The sequence below is a fragment of the Anastrepha obliqua genome, chromosome 6 (genome assembly GCF_027943255.1).
Source record: "Anastrepha obliqua isolate idAnaObli1 chromosome 6, idAnaObli1_1.0, whole genome shotgun sequence".
Classification (NCBI taxonomy): domain Eukaryota; kingdom Metazoa; phylum Arthropoda; class Insecta; order Diptera; family Tephritidae; genus Anastrepha; species Anastrepha obliqua.
The window spans coordinates 66,419,753-66,446,960 of record NC_072897.1 but is presented as its reverse complement, the minus strand read 5'-3'; the positions used below and the strand labels follow the sequence as shown (position 1 = coordinate 66,446,960).

Genomic DNA, 27,208 nt, shown 5'->3' with positions numbered 1-27,208 from the left:
TAAGCGCCATAACGGGTGCTCTAGTAGATTTTGGAGTCAAATTTAATGACTGTCTCCCCGCTAAGTTTCAATGGTGTGGGATTCCTTTGCAAGATAATGATAAATACCTATATTAGAACTCATATTAAACAGGAAACTTACATGGAAATCTAATGTTGAGTATAGGATTCCAAAGACTAACGTTGCATTTCACACATGCAAAAAAGCGGTCGGAATCAAATGGGGATTAACACCTCGTATCATACACTGGCTCTCACTTCGGTAGTTGGACTTATTTTACTATACGGAGTACTTGTGTGGTGGTCATCAACTCAAAACGTAAGTTATAAGAAACTATTGAGCAAGGTCGAAAGAATTGCATTTTTATGCATCACCGATGCATTAAGGACCCCCAATAAAGCACTCAAGATGCTAGTCAGTCTGCTCTAAATCTGGTAAGAAAACACGTGGCCGCGGCTTCAGCGCTTCGACTTAACAGTATGGCCCTGTGGAAGACTCTGCGGTTCGGAAACGCTTCTATACTACATACTATGAGTAGTTATAACCAAGAAATCGACTACTCTTTCCCGCCTTCAACAGGCGCTTCAAGACTAACATCCCGTCAAGGGACAAACAAAACAAAGGCAAACTCTAAGACCGTGGAGAAGAGGAGAAATAAATTTCTACATGGATGAATCCAAGCTAGAAAATAAAGTAGGCTATGAAGTTTTTCCAAAAGAATTAGGAAATCAATTATCGGTCCGACTTCCGGAGTACTGTAGTGTATCAGGCAGAAGTCATAGCCATACAGGAGGTAACTGTGTACTTTAACACACGCCGTAACAAAAACTACGATAAATACCTTCTCGCAGAGCCAGACGGCCATCAAATCAATGGAGGCAGTTACACTAAGATCAAAGGTTGCTCAAGAATGCCTGGCAGATCTAACTGATATTAGCACTGTCTTCAAAGGCAGCTTTATATGAGTTCCGGAACATAGCGATATTAAGGGAAATTGCAGGGCCGATAAGCTAGCCAGAAAGGGTACTAATCTTCCACTTCTGGCAAATAGAGGCAACATTGGAATCCCTATGGCAACTTGCAAATTTAGGATACAAAATAATATTCTGCTGGCCTCCTTGGCCGCAGATAGATAAGAGAATATCAGGAGAGTTGCTTAACTTCTCAAGAGAGAAAATCTCGAAGATCGAGGCTTGTGTCACCGGTCATTGGCTGTTGGGTAGGCACTCTTCTAGGCTAGGAATATTTTCGCATTAATACTGCAGAAGTTGTAGAGACGAGGAAGAGGAAGAAAGAGTAGAACACTTTCTTTGTAATTGTCCAGCCTTAGCTAGAAGTAGAGCAATATTGCTGGGAAAATACCATTTCGACTCTCTTACGGAACTGTCCGGTGTTGAGATAAAACCTATCCTACGCTTCATAAGAGAGTCTAACTATTTCCCTGAATTATAATAGTAAGGCTCCCCTGTTACACAGTGGTACCTCAGCGGACCTACATGGTCTAAGTGAGTTTGGTTATTCCTTGCCGACTGCCACATAAAACTAAGCTTACCTATTCGACAGCATAGGCTGCTGTTAGACAAATTAAATCTGTCAAAAAATTAGTTGTTATGTGAATAATTTTGTCCGTGTGTGTATGTATATATTTATATATAACTGGTGCGTACACCCTGTTTGGGTGTTTGGCCGAGCTTCTCCTCCTATTTGTGGTATGCGTCTTGATGTTGTTCCATCAATGGAGGGACCTACAGTTTCAAGCCGACTCCGAATGGCATAAATAAGACAAGTGTCTTGCGTGCTCGGCGCTTGTCCGCTATCGACTCTTGGATCTCCTGAATTTTTTCATGAGGACGATTGGGCTTTGGTTTCGATGTCATAACGATATACCCATGATTCGTCACCAGTTATGACATTTTTAAGCAAATCTGGACGTCATCGTTGACGTCATTCAACAATGTCCGGTCAGGCGATATCGAGCTCGAAATATACATATAACTCTCCATCACCTGCTGCCCGGCAGCATATCAACTTGCTTATATATAAACAGATAGACAATTCGACTGTGATAATAATGAGTACCTGCAGACGCTCACCTGCACGAAGAATTGCTGGTCTAATTAATAGCGGAACATGGCGGCATATATAATACTACCCCTTGCATCAGACCATTTGATCTTTATCGACTTTGATAAACCTGCCGACTGTATTTACGCACAGAAATTAAAAATTTTGCGATTTAGCTATATAGCTTGAATACAAATCATTTGTCGCTATTTACTTTCCTGTATTCTGTTTTGCACTTTTATAATACACATTTCTCCGAAATAGTGAAGTACAACATATCAGTTCCTCCGCCAATGGCAATTACTGCTTTATACATACGAGTATAAAACTATACATACCCGCACTCACATAAATATAGAAGGTCTTCAAAAAGTGACGCCTAGATGCCAGTAGTGAATAATTACCGGATAGGAATTTTTTTGTCATATTTGGCATTTGTCAAGTAGAGATATGTACAATTTCAACCACGAATATTTACACGGTATAATAACGTGATAGAAAACAAACGGATGCAGGTGAATGCCCAAATAAAGGCCATTTTTAATCTGCCGCCAGTGACCTACAAAGAACGGTTAACAGATCTTTAACAAATTTAACCAATCTCGGAATAGCGTCTATCTGGGACCGAATCCTAACATAAATCTGTAGATCAACTTTCTGAAAAAGGGAAAACATGTAAAATATGATACTCGAAACACATAAAAACCCATCAAGGTCACTCCAATAGTATATGAAGATTTGCCAGTATATACATATATGCATGTACTTACACACGTATGTAAAATTATGTATACTTATACACTTATACATAGATACATATAGGTACCGTTGACTTGTATATTCTTACTTGACGATTTTTATTATTTCTTTTGTACAATAACTATAAAAAATTTAGGTCCGTATCTATATTTTACAATTTACTAGTTAATGTATCCCTCTCTTTCCTCTGCTTTACCTATTGCTGTACGTGCACTCGTTTTTTGAACACTTCATATCATGCCGCCCTAAAAATATTTATATCAAATAATAATGAAAAAAAAATTATACAAATAATAAAACGCCTAACTTGAAAAAAGGATCGCGAGTTTGTTGAGCTTGAAATACCATACAATGGTCAACAGAAACGTACTGGTTCTCCGTCGCCCTTGGCTAGTCCTGCCCATTCAACAAACAGCGCCGTCGGATTAATGCAATCATGTTGCGGTCGTTGCTGTCCACAACGCTACCAGGTACAGTATGAAACTTTCTTATTAATCTCTTTTTGTTCGGCTATGTTTTATGCTTATACTTACATATATATTGCTTGTATCTGGCGGTCCATTAACCCCATTTATTTGAAGTTTAGCGCCATATATTTTTTTCTTGCAGCGATATTAACGCCTATTATGTTAACAAAGGGATGCCTTGTGGCAGGAGTAAATTCGACCCGCTGCTGGAGTATGTATCCGATTTCTTGTAGCATTATACATACTCTAGAGAAGCCAAGTTACCCACTAATGTAGAGCTGCAGTCGCTGGATGACGACGACTGCGGGCCCACTTTCTCACCCTGACCAGTCGCCGATACTGGGGTATCCCTCCCCTGCATCGTAAAGCACTTGCTTGTACTTGCCATGACGGCACGATAGCCGTTAACCCAGGGCTCCGCCAGATTGCTCTGTTGCCCACCGTCACCTCGTGGAGGTGCCCTGGTCGCAAGTACAAGCAAAATAATAGATTCATATGCCAAGGTTTCTTCAGTAGTAAAACTATCCATGAACTAGCCTATTTAATCAAAATGTTGGGGGTGTACGGGCAAAACAAACCCCGGATTCGGATTCAGTGCGTCAAAATACACTGAAATCAGGTATAATACACTCATAAGAAAAGTTTTTAAAATTGACAAACGTCTATAAATGCGATTTTCAGCGATTTTTCATGGGGTTTCACGGTTTTTCGCTATTTACCTAAAATTTTGGGGGTGTACGGGCAAAACGGACACCGAATTCGGATTCAGCGCGTCAAAATACATAGGGATATATGGGTCTAGTCAAAAGTACTCCCCACTTTTTTTTTTTGTGTGCCGTTGTAATTGAAGAAACCAAAAATACCGAAATATTCCTACCAAAATAATTTCTATGAAGAAAAACCTCTCAAGGCAGTATTGATAGCTGATTGTCAATTTTGCAGGTAATCTGCAGACTAATTTGATAAGATTTATGGGTAGATTTATAGGTTATTAATGCATATGTCAACGTATTATTACTTGATTCCGACGAACGTACTGCAGATAACGTTAATGTATAGAGAATTCTCACGTGCTACGAATAGTGTGAATTGTCAAAAATGAAGCGAAACCGCGAAGACTTTTTCACCTCGCCCAACTCGACAGAGGGGAAGTTCTTAACAGAGCTGATTACAGTGAATTCTGTATAAGGACATTGGCGCTCTGAACAGTTTTTAGCTCCTATATAAAATCAAATTGCCGACGGCATTTAATTTACATTTTATTGTTTCTTTGGCAAACGAATTTTTTTTTAATTTACATTTTATTGCAAGGAATAATATATGTATGCATATTCTAGATAGTATAAAACTTGGAAATTCAAAATAAATAAAAGACAAATTTAAAGAAACGTATTTGCATACATGGGAAAAAAATATAGTGTTGCACGCATATTTATGCACTGAAACAACCATGATCTACCTCACGAGCATCGCCTTATCATATTTCGTGCAATAATTGGGGAGTAACTATGCGAATGATCGAATTGCTACCTAAAAAATGCTGAAACAGTTATCTTTTGCATATGCATTTACATATTTCTATGTGCGTATGCACACTTGATGCCCTAGCATATGAACGTACATATTTGCATTCTAAACTTCCAGCAAAACAATGCTTATCTATAATATAAAAATAAGACGGGGTTTCCTTCCTGACGCTATAACTCTAGAACGCACGAACCGATTTCCACGGTTTTGCATTCGTAGGAAAGGTCAGTTAATTTCATGTGACATTTATTATGCGCACGTTCTTTCAAACGCTAACTTAAAACCGGTATATAAAGCTATTCATTTCCTAACAGTTCAATTGGAAACTATCAAATCAATCACGCGTAGTGTGCAAATTTTTATTCAACTTCAACAGCAGGCATTTGTCCTTAAGGTTACCACCTTGAACTGTGAAATGTGTAAATTATGTGGATCGTGCATTTGAGATTAAATTCACCAGTCTGTTCATAGTCCAAAATGCCGAGAGGACGACGTGCGAACACCGACCGCCGCACAAGACATGCAAGCCAGCAACAAGTGTATTCACTGAACTTAAGCGAAGACAGACAAAATATAATAAGTGAAAATGCCCGATTGAGACAACGCGTGAGCACACGAAGATCATTGGCATCATACAATCGGTTGGCCTTCCAATATGATTCCACTGCGAACTACAGTGATGATGACAATTTAGATATTATACCAATGACGACTGTATGCCGATATTGCTATGCGTTAAAGTTCAAAAGAGAAACGGCTGGATTGTGCTGCGCAAAAGGAAAAGTCAAACTGGATCCATTACACCACCGCAGCCACTGAAACCATTGTTCGATGGAACTGATCCCGATTCCAACCATTTTCCTCAACGCATCCTTGAATACAATAACTGCTTTCGCATGACTTCCTTTGGGGCTCATATCATTCGAGAAGGCGGCTTCATGCCGACTTGCAAGGTAAAAGATACAACACACACAACCAATCACACACACCAATCAATCACACCAAGAATCAATTGCAACGCATAACAACTACACATATACCACACACTACAACATCACACGATCAGAAGTCACACCGTATTCTTCAAAAATAAATAAATAAATTATTCTATCTTAATTGTTTGCCATCACAGATACAACGACAAATATATCACTTGCATGGTTCAATGGTGCCAACACCAGATGAACCGCATCAATTTCTGCAAATATATTTCATTTCGTCGACGGTGGATAAGCTGAATGTGCGGTGCAATATACAGGGAACACAACAGTTAATGCGACGAATTATTGAACAGTTGCAAGCATTTTTTCACCCTAATAACCTTTTCTTCTTCTTAATTGGCGCGATAACCACTTACGCGATTTTGGCCGAGTTTAACAAAGCGCGCCAGTCGTTTCGTTCTCGTGCTAACCAATTGGACACACCAAGTGAAGACATCGCATATTCGCCGTTGCCAACGTGCAAGGTCCAAAGTCTTACGCAGAATCTTTCTCTCAAACACTCCAAGCGTCGCTTCATCGGATGTTGTCATCGTCAACGCTTCTGCGCCATACGTTAGGACGGGCATGATGAGAGTCTTGTAGAGTGTTACTTTTGTTCGTCGAGAGAGGACTTTACGACTCAATTGCCTACTTAGTCCAAAGTAGCACTTGTTGGCAAGAGAGATTCTATGTTGGACTTCCAGGCTGACATTGTTATAGGTGTTAATGCTGGCTCCTAGGTATACGAAGTCTTTTACAACCTCGAAATTATAACTGTCAACAGTGACGTGGGTGCCGATATGCGAGTGCGCCGACTGTTCGTTTGATGACTGGAGGTACTTCGTTTTGTCCTCGTTGACCACCAGACCAATTCGTTTTGCCTCTTTATCCAGTTTGCAGAAGGCAGAACTAACAGCGCGGTTGTTAAGACCGATGATATCGATATCATCGGGATACGCCAACAATTGTACGCTCTAATAGAATATTATGCCTGAGCGATTAAGTTCTGCGGCTCGCACGCTGCTCTCCAACATCAGATTAAAGAAGTCACATGACAGCGAGTCACCCTGTCTGAAACCTCGTTTGGTATCAAACGGCTCGGAGAGGTCCTTCTCAATTCTGACGGCGCTGCTGTTGTTGAGCAATGCCATCTTGCATAGCCGTATTAGTTTTGTGGGGATTCCAAATTCAGACATCGCGGCATACAAGTAACTCCTTTCTGTACTGTCGAATGCAGCTTTGAAATCGACGAAAAGATGGTGTGTGTCGATTCTCCTTTCGTGGGTCTTTTCCAAGATTCGGCGTATTGTAAATATTTGGTCGATGTTAGACTTTCCAGGTCTAAAGCCACACTGATAAGGACCAATCAGCTCGTTGACGGTGGGCTTCAGCCCTTCACACAATACGCTCGCTAGAACCTTGTAGGCGATGTTTATAAGACTAATCCCGCGGTAATTGGCACAGATTGCAGGATCGCCCTTCTTATGGATTGAGCAGAGCGCACTTAAATTCCAATGGGCTTTCATCCGACCATATTTTGCAAAGAAGCTGATTCATGCACCTTACCAGCTCCTCGCTGCCATGTTTGAATAGCTCTGCCGGCAGTCCGTCGACGCCCGCGGCGTTGTTGTTCTTTAGCCGTGTTTTTGCTATTCTCACCTCGTAATGGTCGGGTATCGGAATGACAATTCCGTCGTCAACGATTGAGGTCACATTCTCTGCGCAGCTGTGGGACGATGGTTCCATGTGTAGAAGCTCACGCAAGTGGGGAAAGTTTCTGATCGCCATTCACTTGGGAGTGGCCAGGACGATTCTTGTGCATATGGTTCAAGCAGCTCACATCGTCCGGGATTAGTCCACGTATCCTCTGGGTAGCTTCCGAACACCCGTTCGGGAGTGAGCTAACGTGAAAAGGCGAAGTATTCCAGTAAAGCTGGTTGTGCGCTGGGTTTGGGACCCGCCACCTCCCCTATGAAAAGACTTACAAAGCCTCGGATGATAACTACTTTTACTGATGACGACCCCTGCAAACGAAATAAGGAATATGGTCTGAGGGCATGTACCTGGAATGTCCGGTCCCTTAATGGGGAAGGTGCCTCTGCCCGGTTGGTTGATGTCCTCGTGAGAGTAAAGGCTGACATCACTGTCATCCAAGAGATGCGATGGACGGGGCAAGGTAAGAAAAACATAGGACCTTGCGACGTCTACTACAGCTGCCATGTAAAGGAGCGCAAATTCGGTGTGGGATTTGTTGTGGGTGGACGAGCGTCTCGCAATAATCCGCATCAAAACGCGCTTTTTTAACATCTCGCTAATTTGCGCCCACGCCTCGACGGAAGAGAAGGACGATGCGACCAAAGATTCCTTCTGTGAGCGCTTAGAACGTTCCTATGAGCGCTGCCCCCGCCACGACATAAAAATCGTGCTTGGCGACTTCAACGCCAGGGTGGGCAAGGAGCCTGCACAACGAAACATTCGGTAACGGACAGAGGCTGATCGACTTCGCCGGGGCCCGAAACATGGTAGTCTACAGCACCAGGTTCCAGCATAAAAAGATACACCAAGCGACCTGGCTGTCTCCTGATCGAAAAACGCTAGAGCAGATCGATCATGTTGTGATAGATGGAAGACAAGCTTCTAGTGTATTGGATGTACGTACGATCCGAGGATCCAACATCGACTCTTATCACTTCCTTGTTGCAGCCAAACTGCGCACACGCCTCTGTGCAGCAAAAAACGTACATCTAACTACGCAAAAAATGTTCGACATCGAAAAGCTGCAATCACAACAGACAGCCTGAAGATTCGCCACTCGACTCACACTCCTGCTCCCAGAAAGCACTGCCCAGCAAACCGGCATGCACGAGCAGTTGAGCAACATTTCTCGCTCCCTACGTACCGCCGCCGAAGAAGAAATCGGATACCGGCGAGCCCGAAAAAACAGTTGGTACGACGAGGAATGTCATGCTGCCGCAGAAAGAAAGGATGCCGCCTATAGAGCCACGCTGCGATCGGGCGCAACGCGAGCCATGTGGTATCGCTATAGAGAGCTAAAAAAGGAAGAGAGACGTATTATCCGAAAGAAGAAACGAGAGGCCGAAATACGTGAGTGTGATGAGCTTGAGATGCTGGCCAACAGGAACAACGCCCGAAAATTCTACCAGAAAGTTCGGCGACTTACAGAAGGTTTTAAGACCGGAGCGTTTTCCTGTAAGAACAAAGACGGCGAACTGGTGACTGACGTACAGAGCAATCTTAAATTATGGATGGAACACTTCTCGAACCTGTTAAACAGTGACAACTGACAAAACAGCATTGGAACGAATGCCAAAAAAAGATTTAGAAAATCATTGTTTTTCACATGGGTAGCTATACGTTGCGTGTTCACGAGTTGGGAAACCATCCGTTTTGTTTGTGTTAACGTTAGAACAAAGAACAAAAAATGTGGTTTACTAAAGGGCACTTAAATGAAACGGATAATTCGAGGAAACGTATAACGCTTCGATTCGGTATTTACTTTGGATTCACTTTCATTTTTTATCCTTTTTTTCAAATATAAAAGAAAAAAAATATTTTTTCTTCACCTTTTAATCCCCAAACGAAATGTTACAAAAAACGAAGTCATCGGGAGGCGAAACGGCCTGTGCGCCAAATGTAAGAAGCCAATGTGTCTTGAACATTCGGTCACATCAACAAATTTTTTATAATTTTTATAATAAAAGTCAATAATATAATGTGTGAAATGAATATTTTTAATTTTTCAAATAAAAAAATAATATAAAAATGTTTTTTTTTTATTATTATGAGGATTTTTACTATTGGGGTACAAACGTATCCCGGGTGTGTGTTTACGTATGTAATGTGCTTGGAAGGCTGTAGCTCCTGAACCAATGGTCCGATCTGGTTCAAATTTTGAATTTGAACTCAAAACTAAATAATCTTCCTAGATCCGAAGTTAGCGGTATAGCGGTTCAAAAGTTACAACACTTCAAAGTTGAAGTGGATGCATTTGTACCCGGGTGTGTGTTCTAGGGTTAAAAAGGGCACTTGTTGTCTTGTTCAACTTGGAGGACCGAGAGGTTTTGCAAAATATTTAATCGTTCCAAACTGTGAAGGAAGGATTACCACAAGCAACGAAGTAAACGTGCATTTTCTTAAGAGCAATGCACAAGATGCAGCAAATGTATGTGTATTTAATGGAGATATTCAAATGAAAATAATGTTTGGTCAAATTATGTCAATTTTGTCAAAGCCAAGAGTGGATGATAAGGTAATTTACAAATTCCCACAGGCAATACCTGTTTTAGGAAGTAAAGTTTTTGAAAATGATTTTCATCTAAAATCCTGAGATTTTTTCATTGTAATTTTTTCTTTTTTTCTTTTCACAATTTTAAAGACTGGCATACCTGTTACTTAAAATAGAATTCAGAGTATTAATATGATAAATACTACAAAGATCTCATTACTTTAAAAAAGTTGTTATATTATTATATATATTATTATTATTATTATAGTATTATAAATAATATCGTTCATACTTCGTTCATATATAAAATAAACTAATTGAATAAATATAAGTCTATTATTTTAATTCACTAAGTACCATGACGAAATCAGCCTCTGGTATAAACAATATAACCGTTGAATTCACAGACGAATAAAAATTATCCTTTTTATTGTATAATTTCTAACTATGAAGCCTGAATTGAGGCCATTTGAAACGCTATTTGTTTATAATGATTTATAAACAAAGTATGACTTAAAAAAATATTCCCATTACAAAATCCTTCTAACTTTTCTTGTAAAATCGATTGACGTTCATAGTTTTGAAAAAATTGTAATTTTTTCATAATTTGTTTAAACAATTACTGTTAAACAATTAAAAATTGAAATATACAATATTAGGGTAAGTCTTATTTAATTATCCTACAAATCCAACAGCTTACTTTTGTAAAGAATAGTTGGTCAATAGCTATATATCATAGTACACACTAGCGTTTACAATTAATTGTTAAAAAAAAAATTATAAACATTTAGTCTGTCCCATTAAGCATTTTGATTTTCTTGACCCGTAACCTTGAAGATAACGTTTTGATTTTTATTTAATTGTAAAAAAATACAAATAATAATATGAACCGAATTCTGCGCTACGCGGAGAATCACCCATATGTATAGGGTGGGCCATGTAAAATTTGCTTTTTGAATCGGCTATAAAAAAAACTAATCAATATTTTTTCAAACTTTTTTTTTATTTTGAAGATTGACCATTGTCATTTATGAATGAAAAATATATTAATATTGTTCAAATGACTGCCACGACTGGCTTTACAGTAGGCCATTCGATTAACCCAATTTTTAAGCACATTTTCGATTGCTTGGGCTCCAATTTCATGAATGACAACTTCGACTTCGTGTTTTAAAGCATCAATCGTCTCTGGATGGTTCGCATAGCATTTGTCCATAACGGCTCCCCACAAAAAATAATCCAACGGGCTTAAATCACAGCTCCGAGGAGGCCAATTGATATCGGAATTCAAAAACGGTAACCAAAAGTTCGAGTGTAACTTTGGCAGTGTGACAGGTTGCACCGTCCTGTTGAAACCAAATGTCGTCCATGTCATCCTCTTCAATTTTTGGAAACAAAAACTCATTGAGCATGTCACGGTAACGCTCGCCATTTACTGTAACCGCGGAAGAAGAAGAAGACTCACCACTTTGGAAATAGGTTTTCAATATTTCCCAATTTTGTTCAATCGTATAGCGTCCCATTTCGTAAATGTCAAACCTTTAAGTAAATTATGAACACATTTGACATGTCATTTGTGTTACCATTCTCAAAAAAATAGGTGGTTCATAAAGCAAACCCTATATGGCCCACCCTGTATATACAAACTAGCAAACCCGACGAACTCCGTTTCGCCTCCCGATGACTTCGTTTTTTGTAACATTTCGTTTGGGGATTAAAAGGTGAAGAAAAAAAATGTTACAAAAAACGAAGTCATCGAGAATGGTAACAAATTTGAACCAGATCGGACCATTGGTTCAGGAGCTACAGCCTTCCAAACACATTACATACGTAAACACACACCCGGGATACGTTTGTACCCCAATAGTAAAAATCCTCATAATAATAAAAAAAAAAACATTTTTATATTATTTTTTTATTTGAAAAATTAAAAATATTCATTTCACACATTATATTATTGACTTTTATTATAAAAATTATAAAAAATTTGTTGATGTGACCGAATGTTCAAGACACATTGGCTTCTTACATTTGGCGCACAGCTTTCTGGCGTTTCCTCTACGGCGTTTTTCCTCTTGTGCGTAACATAAATAGCAAGATCCGGACACAGGTTTTGGCGTGCGCGCTGCGGCAGATGTTGATGCTGCTGTTGACACCATTGATTCCAGCGGTCGGTTGAAATATGCTTCAATAGCAATTTTAGTCAAAAAATTTCGCGTCACTTGACGATTTATGGCTCTAGCTTCAATAATGGGTATACACAATGCTTCAGCCAAGCTGCGCAGGATCTGCTTACGCTTGTTGTTTCTTCTCCAAGGCAACATAGGGTTATTCAAATCGTAGACAATGTAGGCTGCAAGAGCTGTAATGTCCAACATGTTGAAGAACATCGCTAGTGGCCATCGTTTTGTTTGTCTTTGTGTTGGATATTCCGCAAACATTTGGTCCATTCGATCAACACCACCTTTGGTACGATTATAATATTCAATTATTTCAGGTTTCCCACTGTCAGCTATTTCAGCATCATTATGGATGGTCGAAAGCAAAATAACTGCTTTATTTTTTTTGGGAACATAAGAGCACATTGTCACATTATTTTTAAAGCCAAATGTCGTTGAACCAATTGTCCTGTTTTTGTTCTGCTTCATTTCTTGAGGAATATATGATTTGTTTTTGCGCAAAGTTCCAACGATCGTGAGTTTCCAGGTGAGAAGCAGTTCTGCAACTGGCAAGGTCGTAAAAAAATTGTCCATTGTAATGTTTCGGCCACTTCCTTGGTATTTGGCAGACAAATCCTTCACCACTCGTTCGCCTTGGTTCGTTTCCCTACCAGTATATATTTGTCCATGCAGTGGATATGCATTTGTGGCATCGCAAATCCACCAAACATGACACCATATTTAGCAGGTTTTGACGGTATGTACTGCGTAAACCGTGTGCGTCCACGGTAAGGAAATAATTGTTCATCAATCGTCAAGCATGAGCTGGGCTTGTAATGTGCAGCACGATTATTGTTCATCATCGTCCACAACTCACTGATCGGTGCTGCTTTATCAGTTAGTAAGCGTGTTGCACGAGTGTTTTTATCGTCAAATCTTAGGAACCGCAATATCGAACAGAAACGGTTGACTCCCATTGTGGCGCGATATAAAGGATAGTTTTTGACGCTCCATAAATCTCGAACATGTTCTCCATTGCTATGGTTCGCACCAGTCATAATAAGTATGCCAAAAAATGCATACAGCTCTGTTATTGACACAGGCGTCCATGACTTAGGAGTTGTGTTTGGATGCGCATTGTTGTAAGCATTATAAGTTTCTTTTGCTAACTTATTTGTGTGGCGCAGCCATTTCAACGTTCATGAAACATTTGAATGTTTGCTCTATTGACAACATTTCAGTGCATCTAGCTGGTCCAGAACGTTCTCTTATAATATTTTGTTTGAGTACCTGACGACTTACATTTGGTTCTTTCATCCACTCAGTACCATCACGCGCAACAAATTTTTCGCCACTAGCAGGTAATTCATTATTTTCTTCTACTTCTACTTCTTCTTCTTCATCGTCTTCTTCATCATCCTCATAGTGCGCATAATCAGGTAATAACGGGTGATCAATCATGAGGTGCTTTTTTCAATAGTTAAAAAAAAACAAAAATGTAAATTATGTTCAAAACCTTTATTTATCATTTGAAAGGACATTCTTTGACATTTACTTTTTGAATATGACTTCATTCAAATGTTGGCCGCAACTACGCTTAAGGTGGTCCATTCTGAAGGTCCAATTTTCAATCACTCGTTCGAGCATTTCGACTGGTATGTCGTGAATAACACGCGTAATGTTGGCTTCCAGAGCTTCAATCGTAGCTGGTTTATCAGCATAGAACTTGGACTTCTCGAATCCCCAAAGAAAAAAGTCCAAAGGTGTGATATCACAAGATCTTGGTGGCCAACTCACAGGTCGTAACGTGAAATCAGCTGCTCTCCGAAATGACTTCTCAATAAAGTCATTGTTTCACGAGCTGTATGGCAAGTGGCTCCGTCTTGTTGAAACCAAATGTCGTAGAGATCATTAGATTCAATTTCAGGTAGCAAAAAGTCCGATATCATGGTACGGTAGCGAGCACCATTCACAGTTACGTTGCGGCCATCATCATTTTTGAAAAAATATGGACCGATGATTCCACCAGCCCATAAACCACACCAGACCGTTGTTTTCTCTGGGTGTAAAGGTAGATCTTGAACCTGTTCTGGTTTCTCTTCATCCCAAATACGGCAATTTTGTTTATTGACGTAACCATTGAGCCAGAAATGCGCCTCATCGCTGAACAAAATTTTGCTCGAAAACAGCGGATCTTCTTCAATCTTTCAAGAGCCCAATCAGCGAAACGGTGACGTGCAGGAAGATCATTTGGCTTTAGTTCTTGTACGAGCTGTATTTTGTATGCTTTTAAATGAAGATCCTTCCGTAAAATTGACCAAGTTGTTCCATACGACAGTCCAAGTTGCTGAGAACGGTGCCGAATCGATTCATCGCGGTTTTCACGTACACTCTCTGCTACTGCCGCTATATTCTCAATGCTTCTTGCTGGACGTGGTCTATTCGGTCGAGAATTATCCACCAATGAATATTCGGATTCAAATTTGTTGATGGTATGTCGAATAGTGTTTAAGGCAGGCCGATTATGTTGACCATAATGCGGTCTAAGCGCACGAAAAACATTTGTCACAGAACGCTGATTTTCATAATACAGTTGAACAATTTGTAGACGTTGTTGCGGTGTGAGTCTTTCCATGATGAAATACCAAACGCTGTTCAACAAATCCACGATGACAGTTTGCCACAATTCGCGCGCGATCTGTAAAAAAACGCAAATGAAAAAAACTCCTCTTAATTGATCACCCTTTACTTCTGCGGCACTTTGCGAAACTTCAGCATCGTCATCAGCAATTTCAATGTCATTGAATTGAATTTCTTCTTCATCTTCTGAGTCAAGGTCATAGGGAGCGTCATCGTCACAAATTTCATCAAATAAAGATTGTTTATATGATTCTCGCTGTTCCTCAGTTAACCTGCATAATAAAAAAAATTAGTATATGTTTACATTGTTGCTTATTTTACATTTTTTACCTTCTATATGCTGCACTTGATAAATATTCGTTTCTTCTTGAAGTCATTTCGTATCCAGTTATTTATAGTTTCAGTTATATTTACAGGGTGGCTGATGAAAGCCGCTACTAAAAAAAATTGAATAACTTTTTTCTTTTTAAGTTATCTGTTCCATTTTTGTTTTAATTTGCAGATTGATCTTTAAAATTTATTAAAATGGATAACTGGGACACGCAAACAAGAATTTGGATAGTCCGCCGCTATCACGCACTGGAGTCCGTAGTTTTGGTACAGAGAGAGTACAGGCGGATGTTTGGCGGCGATCCCCCGAGCAGATGGACCATAATGAGACTGGTGAATAATTTTGCTGAGCAAGGAACAGTTGCAAGAAGGCCTTATCATCGAAACCCACCAGTTCGGACGGAGGAAACGATCGCTGCTGTAGCTGCAGCTATACAAAGCAATCCAAGGGTTTCAACAAGAAGCTTATCTGCTCAACTTGGTGTCAGCCGACAGTCTTTGCAAACAATAATGCACAAAGATTTAGACTTATTTCCCTACAAAATTCAAATGGTTAATAAACTGAATGCAGCAGACTTGCCGATTCGCTTGGAATTTTGCCAGAAGATCCTGCAAATGGTGGAAGAAGACCAAAACATGTTAAACTGCCTTTTCATGTCTGATGAGGCCCATTTCGATTTAAACGGCAATGTGAACAAACAAAATTGTCGAATATGGAGTACTTCTAACCCACAAATACTCCACGAGACGGAATTGCATCCTCTTCGCGTGACAGTGTGGTGTGCGGTTTCTTCACGCTGTATTGTCGGGCCTTATTTTTTTGAAGAAAATGGTCACACCGTTACGGTTACTGGAGACCGTTATTTGAAAATGCTGAAAGAATTTTTCTATCCAGAACTACTCCTAAAGAGAATTCCTTTCAACTCTGTGTGGTTTCAACAAGATGAGGCAACGTCTCACATAGCCCAGACTGTTATGACAGAGTTGCGACGAAACTGATTTCAAGAAACTCCGAATTTCGTTGGCCCCCCAGGTCGCCTGACCTTACTGCACCTGACTTTTTCTTGTGGGGTTTATGTAAACAAAAAGTTTATATAACAAAGCCAACAAATTTGGATGAACTAAAACAATCCATTCGGGCAACAATTGCGGCTATTCCTGTCGCAACTCTCAAAGCAGCAATGAACAGCTTTTTACTAAGATGCCGCACTTGTGTCAACGAGCATGGGGGACATTTAAATTCAATTATTTTTAAAACTAGCTAAACTACATTTAATAAAATTTAATGACCTTCAACTTGAAAAAAAAATAAATGAATTCCATGCACTAAAAAAAAGTTATTTGAGTTTCTTAATGTAGCAAAATTCATCAGCCACCCTGTATTTTCACTTATATTCTCACTTCTTACACTTTTGAGCACCAAAACAATAATGAAAATATCAACAGGCAGCATTTACAACAACACCTCGTGTGAAAACAACCCTTGCAGCTGCATATAAAATACAAAAACCAGTTATACTAGTGTATTTGCTACCTACGTACCCATACCTTGCGCGATCTTTTTGCACATATCTTTTGAACCAGGTAGAATATTTCAATGAAATAAAAACCAAAATGTGTATTCGTTGTTACTCTACAAGTATATTATTATAAATTATATTATTTTGTTTTGCATTTATCAGGACAACAACAAAAACAAAAATCCACTGTTGCATGTCCTGCATTTATTTGCCCATATCGCTGGAACCAGTAGGAATATTCGAATGAAACAAAAGACGAAATACTTGTTATATACTAAAATATACATTTCAAAAAAAAAAATCATAGAAATCGGTTGAATAAGCATTAAAAAAACCGCAAAATAAGGTCCCGGGTACAAACGTATCCCGGGTGTGTGCTTACGTGGTATTTTCTGGGTGTGTGTTCTAGTTTTAATGCATGTTCGATTGATTGCTTTTAATGGCTCAGTAGGTCTTTCTTCGTCACCGCAACACACATCTTCATAAGGAACTCTTTTTAATGATCTGCGGCTTGAGGCAGAAGAAGAATTCTGATTTTTTAAATATTTTATAATGTCTGCATTTGTTTTCGACCTCCGTTTTTTTTGCGCTGCTCTTCTTCTACGCAACCTCTCTTCCTCTTTGTTTTTCAAATCAATCAAGTTATTTACTTTCACCATTGTTTATACAATCACATTCTGCAAACAAATTTAAAACATCACCAATAGAACTTTGTGAATCAATAGAATCAAATTAAAGCAGTAAAATAATTTATCAAACTAAACTAAAAATGCAATAAATTTGTTTTGCAAATTTATAATACACTTTATGTAAATTTAAGTGGTTATTTACGCGGTAATTTACGAAAATTTATGCCGTAATCTGTCCATCTATCCAAAGCTCAAATTCTATGCCTAGCGACTACAAAAACAAAATAATTCATATGCCCAGCCGAAACGACCATGATTCCAGTTGCTATGGCACTGAACAGTTTCAAATATTGTACAGCACAACGAAACCCAATTCACTGATAAGCTCGAGCTCATATTTCTATGAGCAAAGTACTTTCATTCATAAGACGAGTAGCCCATATGCCACTCCTTCTCAACGATGACAAAAAATTACTTCTAAGATTGAAGAAATCAAATCATAACAGTCAATACTGAAATATTTCTTACAGAAATATTTTCCAATATTTGTTAAATCGTGAATTTTTGGCATGTCGTGACTCCGTATATATGTCTGCACCCATATATGTACTTGTATGTAAATATGGCTTCTAAATGCTAGACAGCCGTAGCTGTGCCTATGCTGAATGCTGTGCCTATGAATGGGCGCTGGATTTCTTGAGAGGTTTTATCATAAATTTTTTTGCTGGGGCAAGAGCACATACATACACTCAGCATATATAAATGCGCATATGTATGTATATAAATTCGCATATGTAAATTTGCAGATGCCATCTTCCTGTGTGCTTGGTAATGAATCTATTCTCTATTAAGGATTTCATTTGGTTGAAGGGAATTCAACAAAGTTTTACAGAGCACCAGACAGACAGACACAATATATGTATATAATATTGGATGATTGGAAGATATTTCCATATGTAGAAGTCCAGAAAGTGGAGAAAGTTACCGATCGCCATTCACTTGGGAGGAGCCAGGACGATTTTTCCGCATATGGTTGAAGCAGCTCACAACTCCCGGGATTAGCCCAAGTATCCTCTGGGTAGCATCCGAACACCCGTTCGGGAGTGAGCTAATGTGAGAAGGCGAAACATTCCACGATAGCTGGTTGTGCGCTGGGTTTGGGACCCGCCACTTAAGAAAATACACCAAGCAACGTGGCTGTCTCCTGATCGGAAAACGCGAAACCAAATCGACCATGTTGTGATATATGGAAGATACGCTACGATCCGAGGACCCAGCATCGACTCGGATCATTACCTTGTTGCAGCCAAACTGCGCACACGCCTCTGTGCTGCGAAAAGCGTACATCTAATTACGCAAAGAATGATCGACATCGAAAAGCTGCAATCACAACAGACAGAGAGAACTGCCCAACAAACCGGCATGCACGAGCAATGGGTAATATTTCTGGTTCTTTACGTACCGCCGCCGAAGAAAAAATCAGATTCCGGCGAGCCCGAAAAAACAGTTGGTATGACGAGGAATGCCATGCTGCCGCAGAAAGAAAATATGCTGCCTATTGAGCCACGCTGCGAGTGGGCGCATCGCGAGCCATGTGGGATCGCTACCAAGAGATCAGAAAGGAAGAGAGCCGTATTATCCGGCAGAAGAAACGAGAGGCCGAAACACGTGAGTGCGAGGAGCTCCAGGTGCTGGCCAATAGGAACAACCCCCGAAAATTTTACCAGAAAGTTCGGCGGCTTACAGAAGGTTTCAAGACCGGAGCGTTTTCCTGTAAGAACAAAGATGGCGATCTGGTGACTGACATCCAGGGAATTCTTAAATTATGGAAAGAACACTTCTCGAATCTATTAAATAATGGCAGCTGCGCACGTCACAGAGAATGTGAAGGCCCCGACATCCCAATTATTGACGACGGGATTGTCGTTTCACTACCCGACCATGACGGGGTGAGAATAGTGATAACGTGTCTAAAGAACAATAAAGCCGCGGGCGCCGACGGACTGCCGAGCTATTCAAACATGGCGGCGAGGAGCTGGTAAGGTGCATGCATCAGCTTCTATGCAAAATTGGTCGGATGAAAGCATGCCTGCCGATTGGAATTTAAGTGTGCTCTGCCCAATCCATAAGAAGGGTTCTAGCGAGCGTATTGTGTGAAGGGCTGAAGCCCACCGTCAACGAGCTGATTGGTCCTTATCAGTGTGGCTTTAGACCTGGAAAGTCTAACATCGACCAAATATTTACAATACGCCGAATCTTGGAAAAGACCCACGAAAGGAGAATCGACACACACCATCTTTTCGTTGATTTCAAAGCTGCATTCGACAGTACAGAAAGGAGTTACTTGTATGCCGCGATGTCTGAATTTGGAATTCCCACAAAACTAATACAGCTATGCAAGATGGCATTGCTCAGCAACAGCAGCGCCGTCAGAATTGAGAAGGACCTCTCCGAGCCGTTTGATACCAAACGAGGTTTCAGACAGGGTGACTCGCTGTCATGTGACTTCTTTAATCTGATGTTGGAGAGCATCGTGCGAGCCGCAGAACTTAATCGCTCAGGCATAATATTCTATTAGAGCGTACAATTGTTGGCGTATCCCGATGATATTGACATCATCCACCTTAACAACCGCGCTGTTAGTTCTGCCTTCTCCAAACTGGATAAAAAGGCAAAGCAAATGGGTCTGGTGGTGAACGAGAACAAAACGAAGTACCTCCAGTCATCAAACGAACAGTCGGCGCACTCGCATATCGGCGCCCACGTCACTGTTGACAGTTATGATTTCGAAGTTGTAAAGGACTTCGTATACCTAGGAGCCAGCATTAACGCCTATAACAATGTCAGCCTGGGAATCCAACGTAGAATCTCTCTTGCTGCGCTATGTCTATGTCGTCGTAAAGCTCATACAGCTCATCGATCCATCGTCTGCGATATTCGCCGTTGCCAAAGTGCAAAGGTCCAAAGTCTTACGCAGAATCTTTCTCTCAAACATTCCAAGCGTCGCTTCATCGGATGGTGTCATCGTCAACGCTTCTGCACCATACGTTAGGACGGGCATGATGAGAGTCTTGTAGAGTGTTACTTTTGTTCGTCGAGAGAGGACTTTACTACTGAATTACCTAATATACATAGTCCAAAGTAGCACTTTTAGAGTTTCTCCGTTGGATTTCAAGGCTCGGCTTTAGCTAAAAAGTTTTGTATGTATATGCACATAGAAAAGTGTGAGCTGTTAATGTGGTTTGTTTGCTTGTTGTTTATTTTTTGCATTTAGGGTATGAGCAATGCAACAACGAAAGTTGAAACTTTATGTATATATGTATATGTACATAATTGGCGCTTACACTCTTTATTGGGTGTTTGACCGAGTTCCTCTCCCTTTTGTGTGCGTCTTGATATTTACCCATGCTTAATTACATGGACATGCAACGAATATAAAAATCTCCAAACGCAGTGGTGAGTTTTACGGAGATGGTTCGAAATTTTCGTAGTATGTTCTGTTAGTATAACAGATAGTATAAGTCGCGGTAATACCGAGTCCCGAAAAAAACCAAAAAGGTAATGGAAAACAGTGGATCTATTACTCCAGGTGGAATCCACACAAGTGGCAATGCACCCGCTTCGGCGGCAGGGGCATGGATTCTGGAGGCCCCAACCATTACCCAAGTCTCTCAGCTCTATGAGCTAGAGCGCATCCTGGGGGGGCGGGAGTTGCTATCGCAATATCCTCTCCTTCAGAGCCTGAGAAACGTTTCCCTGTTTCGGAGGGCCTGAGTTGTGAGATCTCTTCGGTGGCTGCACGATCTCCCAAAGAAGCCGGGAAATCGAAGAGCGTGGCAAGGAGCGAAAGACGAAAGCGGCGGGCAAGGCTCATGCGGGAGAAATCCTCATGTGGCTCTGCCGGCCCTTCTGCGTCTGTGTCTTCCAAAAGACCTAGGTCAGCGGAAGTGACACCCAGGGAAGCTACCGAATCCTCGGTGGGCACGGGCGCTCTCAACAGTGGAGGATCAGGAGCTGGACCTTCGCCCAAGCACATCCAAGGGTGCGGCCAAGCCATCCTATAGCGAGAAGGCTGCTGGCCCACGACCTGTGGCTGTAATTGGAAAGCTGGGGCCTCACCATCAGCTGACGAATGCAGAAATCAAATACTGCAAAAGTCAACTGATGCGTCAGGTTATTGCCTCCGGTCCTGAAGCCAACGCGAAGGGCTATGAGCCAAAGGACGGCACCATAAAGGTGACGTGGGCGTCTCTGGCCAACTTCGAGAGGACCAGGACCGTGGTCAAGAACGTGCCCCCCATGGGGACCACTCGCTTCGCAGTCTACAGCGAGGAGAGTGTACCCCTCAGGAAGGCCACCTGCTGGATTCCGGATCCAGACCTGTCTACGGCAGATGTCCTATCCTCTCGTACATCAAGAGCAAAAACCGGGAAGGAAAGGAAGGGCTGCTTTTGTGGTGCAAGTGGATGAGGCCAGTGTTGATGTCATGGGCTCACGGTACGGGAACCGTCTGAGTCTCTTCTTTGGGACGGTCAGCTTCCATGTCTTTGCCAAATGATTGGTTCGGACGATTCCTGTAGCTACCGCCCCTTGACGGTGACGCAGATTAACTTGCAGCATTCCAAAGCCGCTACTGCACTACTAAGTAGAAAGCTTTCCCAGCTGCACACATTACCCCACATTACAGCAGTGCAAGAGCCCTGGGTCTTTAGGGGCCGTTTCTGTGGCTTAAGTGCGCCGAAAGGGGCCACGTTATTATATGACAGGAGTTCGAGTAGATTTAGAACCGGTCTTATAGTATCATCCCATCTCACTGTGACGGGTCTTGAGCAATTCTGTTGCCAAGACCTGGTATCGGCTGAGGTGTGTTACAGAGGTAGACGCGGATGGTCGAAGTTTGTGATTACATCTGCTTATTTTCCTTACGATGCTCTGGAAAGGCCACCACCCGGGAAGGCCACTAGTCTCGTGAGGTTCTGTGAGCGGCGCAGTCTGGGCCTCATCCTATGTTGCGATGCTAATGCCCAGCATACAATCTGGGGCAGCAGCAAGTGCAATGGACGGGGCTCTCGACTATTCGAATGTATCACGTCCTCTTGCCTAGACATACATAACAAGGACTCACAGCCAACGTTTGTAACAGCTAGAAGGCAGGAGGTGATTAATCTAACCCTATCAAACTCAAAACTTGGGTGGTCAATCAAGAACTGGAGAGTCCTTGCCGAAGATTCGTCCTCGGACCACAGGTACATTGAGTTTCAGTGTGGCGAGGAGGTACAAATGCCATTGCCCTCTAGAAACCCCAGAAAACCAGACTGGCAGAAGTTTAGGGAGGCGTTGCGGGACCTTGACGTTGCGCCACCAAGACTTCGAAAAGAACAGGCCATTGAGGCGGCTGTTGAGAAACTCAACGCTGCCCTAACCGAATGTTTTGAGTCAGCCTGTCCAATTCGAACTCTCCCTAACCGAACTCCCGTTCCTTGGAGGAATCGAGAACTCCAGATGTTGAGGCATGAGTTGAGAAAACTTCTAAGCCGGGCCCTCAAGACTAACCTTGCAGAGAACTGGGAGCGATACCGTGATGTTCAGAAGACCTACAAGAGGCTTATTCGGGAATCGAAAAGAGCCTCATATAGGGAATTCTGCAATCTGGGGTCACTTAGGAAATCTAATGGCTCCTTCACGGAGCGGCAAAGTGAGACACTCTGCTTGCTGATGGAATCTCACATTCCTGGTAATCAGATAAGCGTCAGCCGGCAACAGCCCTTATTGATAGAGGCAGGTGTCAGAGCTGTTAGACCTTCTCGGCATGACTGGTTCGTTGCCAGATCTGTGGTGAATGAGGCCGCCATTCGATTTGCCATTAAATCTTTTGGCGGCTACAAGTCGCCCGGACCAGATGGCATATATCCTGTCATGCTGAAGGAAGGTGCAGAGTCCGTGACAGCAGCCCTGAAGAAAATCTTCTCGGTATGCCTGGCACTGGCTTACATACCACGCTCTTGGAGGATGGTGAGGGTCCCTTTCATCCCAAAGGTTGGAAAAGATGACTACACCAGCCCCAAAAGCTTTAAACCCATCAGCATGACCTCTTTCATGCTGAAAAGTCTCGAACGACTGGTGGAATTTCGCATACGTCAGAAGTCGCTGAAGGCTCACCTTCTGTCTCCATTTCAGCATTATTATCAGAGTGGAAAATCCTGCGAGTCGGCACTGCAAAACCTCGTTACTAGGGTAGAGCTGGCCATCGACAGGAGGGACTACGTTATGGGCGTCTTTTTAGACATAGAGGGGGCGTTTGATAATGCCACTTTTGACAGTATGTGTAATTCTGCTAGTAGGCACGGCGTAGACCGGGTGCTAGTAAATTAGATTCGTTCGATGCTGGCCCAAAGAATCGTTTCGGTGCGAGCAGAGGAAGATCTGCTGGTGTCATCTGGGGTTAATAGAGGCTGCCCCCAAGGCGGTGTGCTATCTCCATTGCTCTGGTGCATGGTAATCGATCCTCTACTCACTACCTTAAACGATTCGGGAGTCACGCACAAGCATATGCAGACGATGTTGCTTGTTTGGTAACAGGCCCTTCGCTTATGAACATCTGCAGGAAAGTGCAGAAAACTCTGGATCGGATTGACACTTGGTGCTGTGCGAACGGGCTGTCGGCAAATCCCGCCAAGACTGGTATTGTCCTCTTTACCAGAAGGAGGAAGCTTGATGGACTCATTCTGCCAAAGCTAAAAGCAGTCACAATCCAGCTATCCAAGGAAATTAAATATCTTGGAGTAATCCTCGATAGTGAGCTCCTATGGAAATCACACGTTGAAACAAAGACATCCAAAGCACTGACAGCTTTCTGGCAGTGCAAAGGTGTCTTTGGGAAAACGTGGAGTCTCTCTCTTAGCAAGGTCCTATTGATCTACACGGCTATGATAAGACCCATTATCAGCTATGCATCAGTGGTATGGATGAGTAGACTCTCTCTAGTGGGAGTCAGGAGGACCTTATCGAGACTACAACGCAATGTGGCCATCTGTTGCACCGGAGCTTTTCCGACTACTTCAGGCCCGGCAATAGATGCTCTGATTGGTTTACCACCACTTGATGCTTTCATCCAAGGAGAGGCCTTGAAGGTCATCTGCAGACTGAAACACAATGGGAACTGGTACGGCCTTTGTCCGGCATTGGAACACAGAGAAGGCATGGACATCGATCCAACGATTCTCTCCATGCCCCTTGACTCCATGTCATCAAGAGTCGTACTTGAAAAGAGATACAGTGTAGTGCTACCAGAGGCTCAGTTGTGGGAAGACTCAGAAAATGAGCCCGGCAAACACTGTTTTCGCATCTTTGCGGATGGCTCCAGGACCGAGCATGGCTCCGGCTCTGGGGTCTACGTGGAATCTAGCGGTACAAAAATGCACTTTGCTCTTGGAATGCATGCATCGATGAACTTTGTTGTGGAAAAACGATGGAGAGGCAGATCTATATGTGTCTGCAGCGACAGCCAAGCTGCGCTTATGGCCTTAGACAGCCCTCCAACCACGTCAAGGGTAGTTAAGTCCTGTGAATCCAGGCTGAACTATGTCGGTAGACATAATAGCCTGCTGCTAACATGGGTCCCGGGACACGTGGGTATCGCGGGTAACGAGACCTCTGACTCCTTAGCTAAGAGTTTGCCACTCCCTTCTGCGGCCATCACAGCCACGGTCAGAAAATGGGTAACTACCACCCACAAGCGAGCTTGGCAGGCTGAGAGAGGCTGCAGATGGACTAAACTGATGTTACCTGTCATGTCCGATCGACTGTCGCAAACCCTTCTGTCATTAAGCAGAGGGGAGTGCAGACGGCTGGTTGGACTGATGACGGGCCACTTTCTGTGGGCGAAGCACATGGAAAGGTTGGGCATCTCAGACAGTGTTCTCTGCCCAGCTTGTGAAGAGGAGGATGAGACGGCGGACCACTTCCTGTGAGTCTGCCCCGCCTTCGCTCGCATCAGGTTTGAGGTCTTTGGCACTGATGTGTTAAGAAGCGACCATCTTGGCTCCTTGGCACCACAAGATCTACTCAGATTTCTTCGGAAATCGGGTAGATTTAAAGAAAATTAAAAGGGGATCCAAGTGTAGTACAATGGACTTAGTTAATGTCTGAGTGCTGCACTTGCTAGTTGTCCCGACAAAAAAAAAAATTACCAGGCCCAGACGAAGTTTTAAAAAAAATTTTGACATGAATCGATATGAAAAAGAGAAAAATAGGCATTTGTCTTTGCTCAAATAGTAATAAATGTATAGTATATATATGTTCAACTACTTCTATAAAATCTGATAATAGCTAATGACATAGATCGATTAGATGTACAGAGAAAACAAATTATATACAAATAAAGCATGAGAACATTGATGAGTTATTACAAAGCATATTATAATACATTAATTTCAATCAATGATTCATCATATCCAAAACTGTGACTTAAGCGTGTACTGTGTCATAAATTAATAAACACAAGCAAAGTTATATCAGACTGCAACAAAAGTTGGAACCCCCCCTAAATCTGAGGGTCTGCGCACGGGCCTGAGTATTACAAAAAGGTTTGCGCTACACTGATTTGATTAATCAAGCAATTTCAGACTATTCAAATAGACCAATTCAAATCCTTAAAAATGTGTTCGTGTTCATGCGGTCCGGATTAATGGAATCATTACAGTTGAATTCTTCCATCTCAATTTAGAATCGTTTTTAGCAACCGTGATATTCATGAAACAGTTTAGAGCGTTAACAGTTGACATTTGCCAGTACATAGGTATATCGTGAGTAACGCTGAACGCTCCCGCATAAAGTAAATGATGATTTTTTGAAGCAATCATCTTCACTGATGAGGTGCATTTCAAACTTGGCGGCTATGTCAACAAATGGAGTTGTCGCATTAGGCAGCATTCGTTATTGCGATGAAAAACCTACTCTTCTGTCTTCAAATAGTGAACGGAGTAATGAACTTCGTTAAACGAAATTTGCTAATGCCTATAACCTGATTACAATCCCTGACTATAACCAAATGTCACATAAAATTTCGTCAAAAATGCCAATGTCATGTTACTGTAATTTATGATTACCAATAACTTCCATGTCTACACTCATATGACCATTTAACACATTGGAACTTTTTAAAATAATTACTGCATTTGTTTTTCAAATTCTCACATATACTGACAAAATGGAACACCTTGTATAAAATTTAATAGAAATAACTCCTTCATTTTACTTTCATAAAATATTTAAAAAAAATTTGGTTCATAGCTTTTTGCATCGAGGAAAAAACTAGAACATAACTACATACATTGTTTTATAACCGAAATATTCCCACTATGTATGATATTTTTTTTATTTCAGGCTTGTGGAAAGTATATGCCGGCCTCGGACAATGCTCAAATTAATCAAAACAATCAGCCAATGGACGGAACGTACCTGGTGGAAGCTTCCTTTTAAGCGTAACATGCTTATATATATTTATAAAATGTATTTATTAAATGATAAAGTATTAAACATTATGAACATGGAGTTTATAAATTACATATAAAAATAAAATGCAAATTGCCACTTAAAAAATTTATATAATAAACGGTCTATGACTGACATTTTTCTAATACCGTTTGCCCCTCGGCAGGCAATGACAAACCTCCGAGTGTATTTCTGCCATGAAAAAGCTCCTCATAAAAAATATTTGCCGTTCGGAGTCGGCTTGAAACTGTAGGTCCCTCCATTTGTGGAGCTACAGCAAGACGCACACCACAAATAGGAGGAGGAGCTCGGCCAAACATCCAAAAAGGGTGTACGCGCCAATTATATATATATTGTATATATATTAAATATACAAACATGACTGTACTTATATA

The 27,208-nt window shown here is 41.5% G+C and overlaps 1 long non-coding RNA gene across 1 annotated transcript; it reads left to right on the top strand.

Annotated features, from left to right (window-relative positions):
- Positions 1-3,146: 3,146 nt before the first annotated feature.
- LOC129250853 (uncharacterized) lies at positions 3,147-26,863 on the top strand. Its single transcript, XR_008582819.1, has 2 exons — positions 3,147-3,293; positions 26,706-26,863. It is a non-coding gene; the product is annotated as an uncharacterized LOC129250853 (long non-coding RNA).
- The last annotated feature ends 345 nt before the right edge of the window (positions 26,864-27,208 follow it).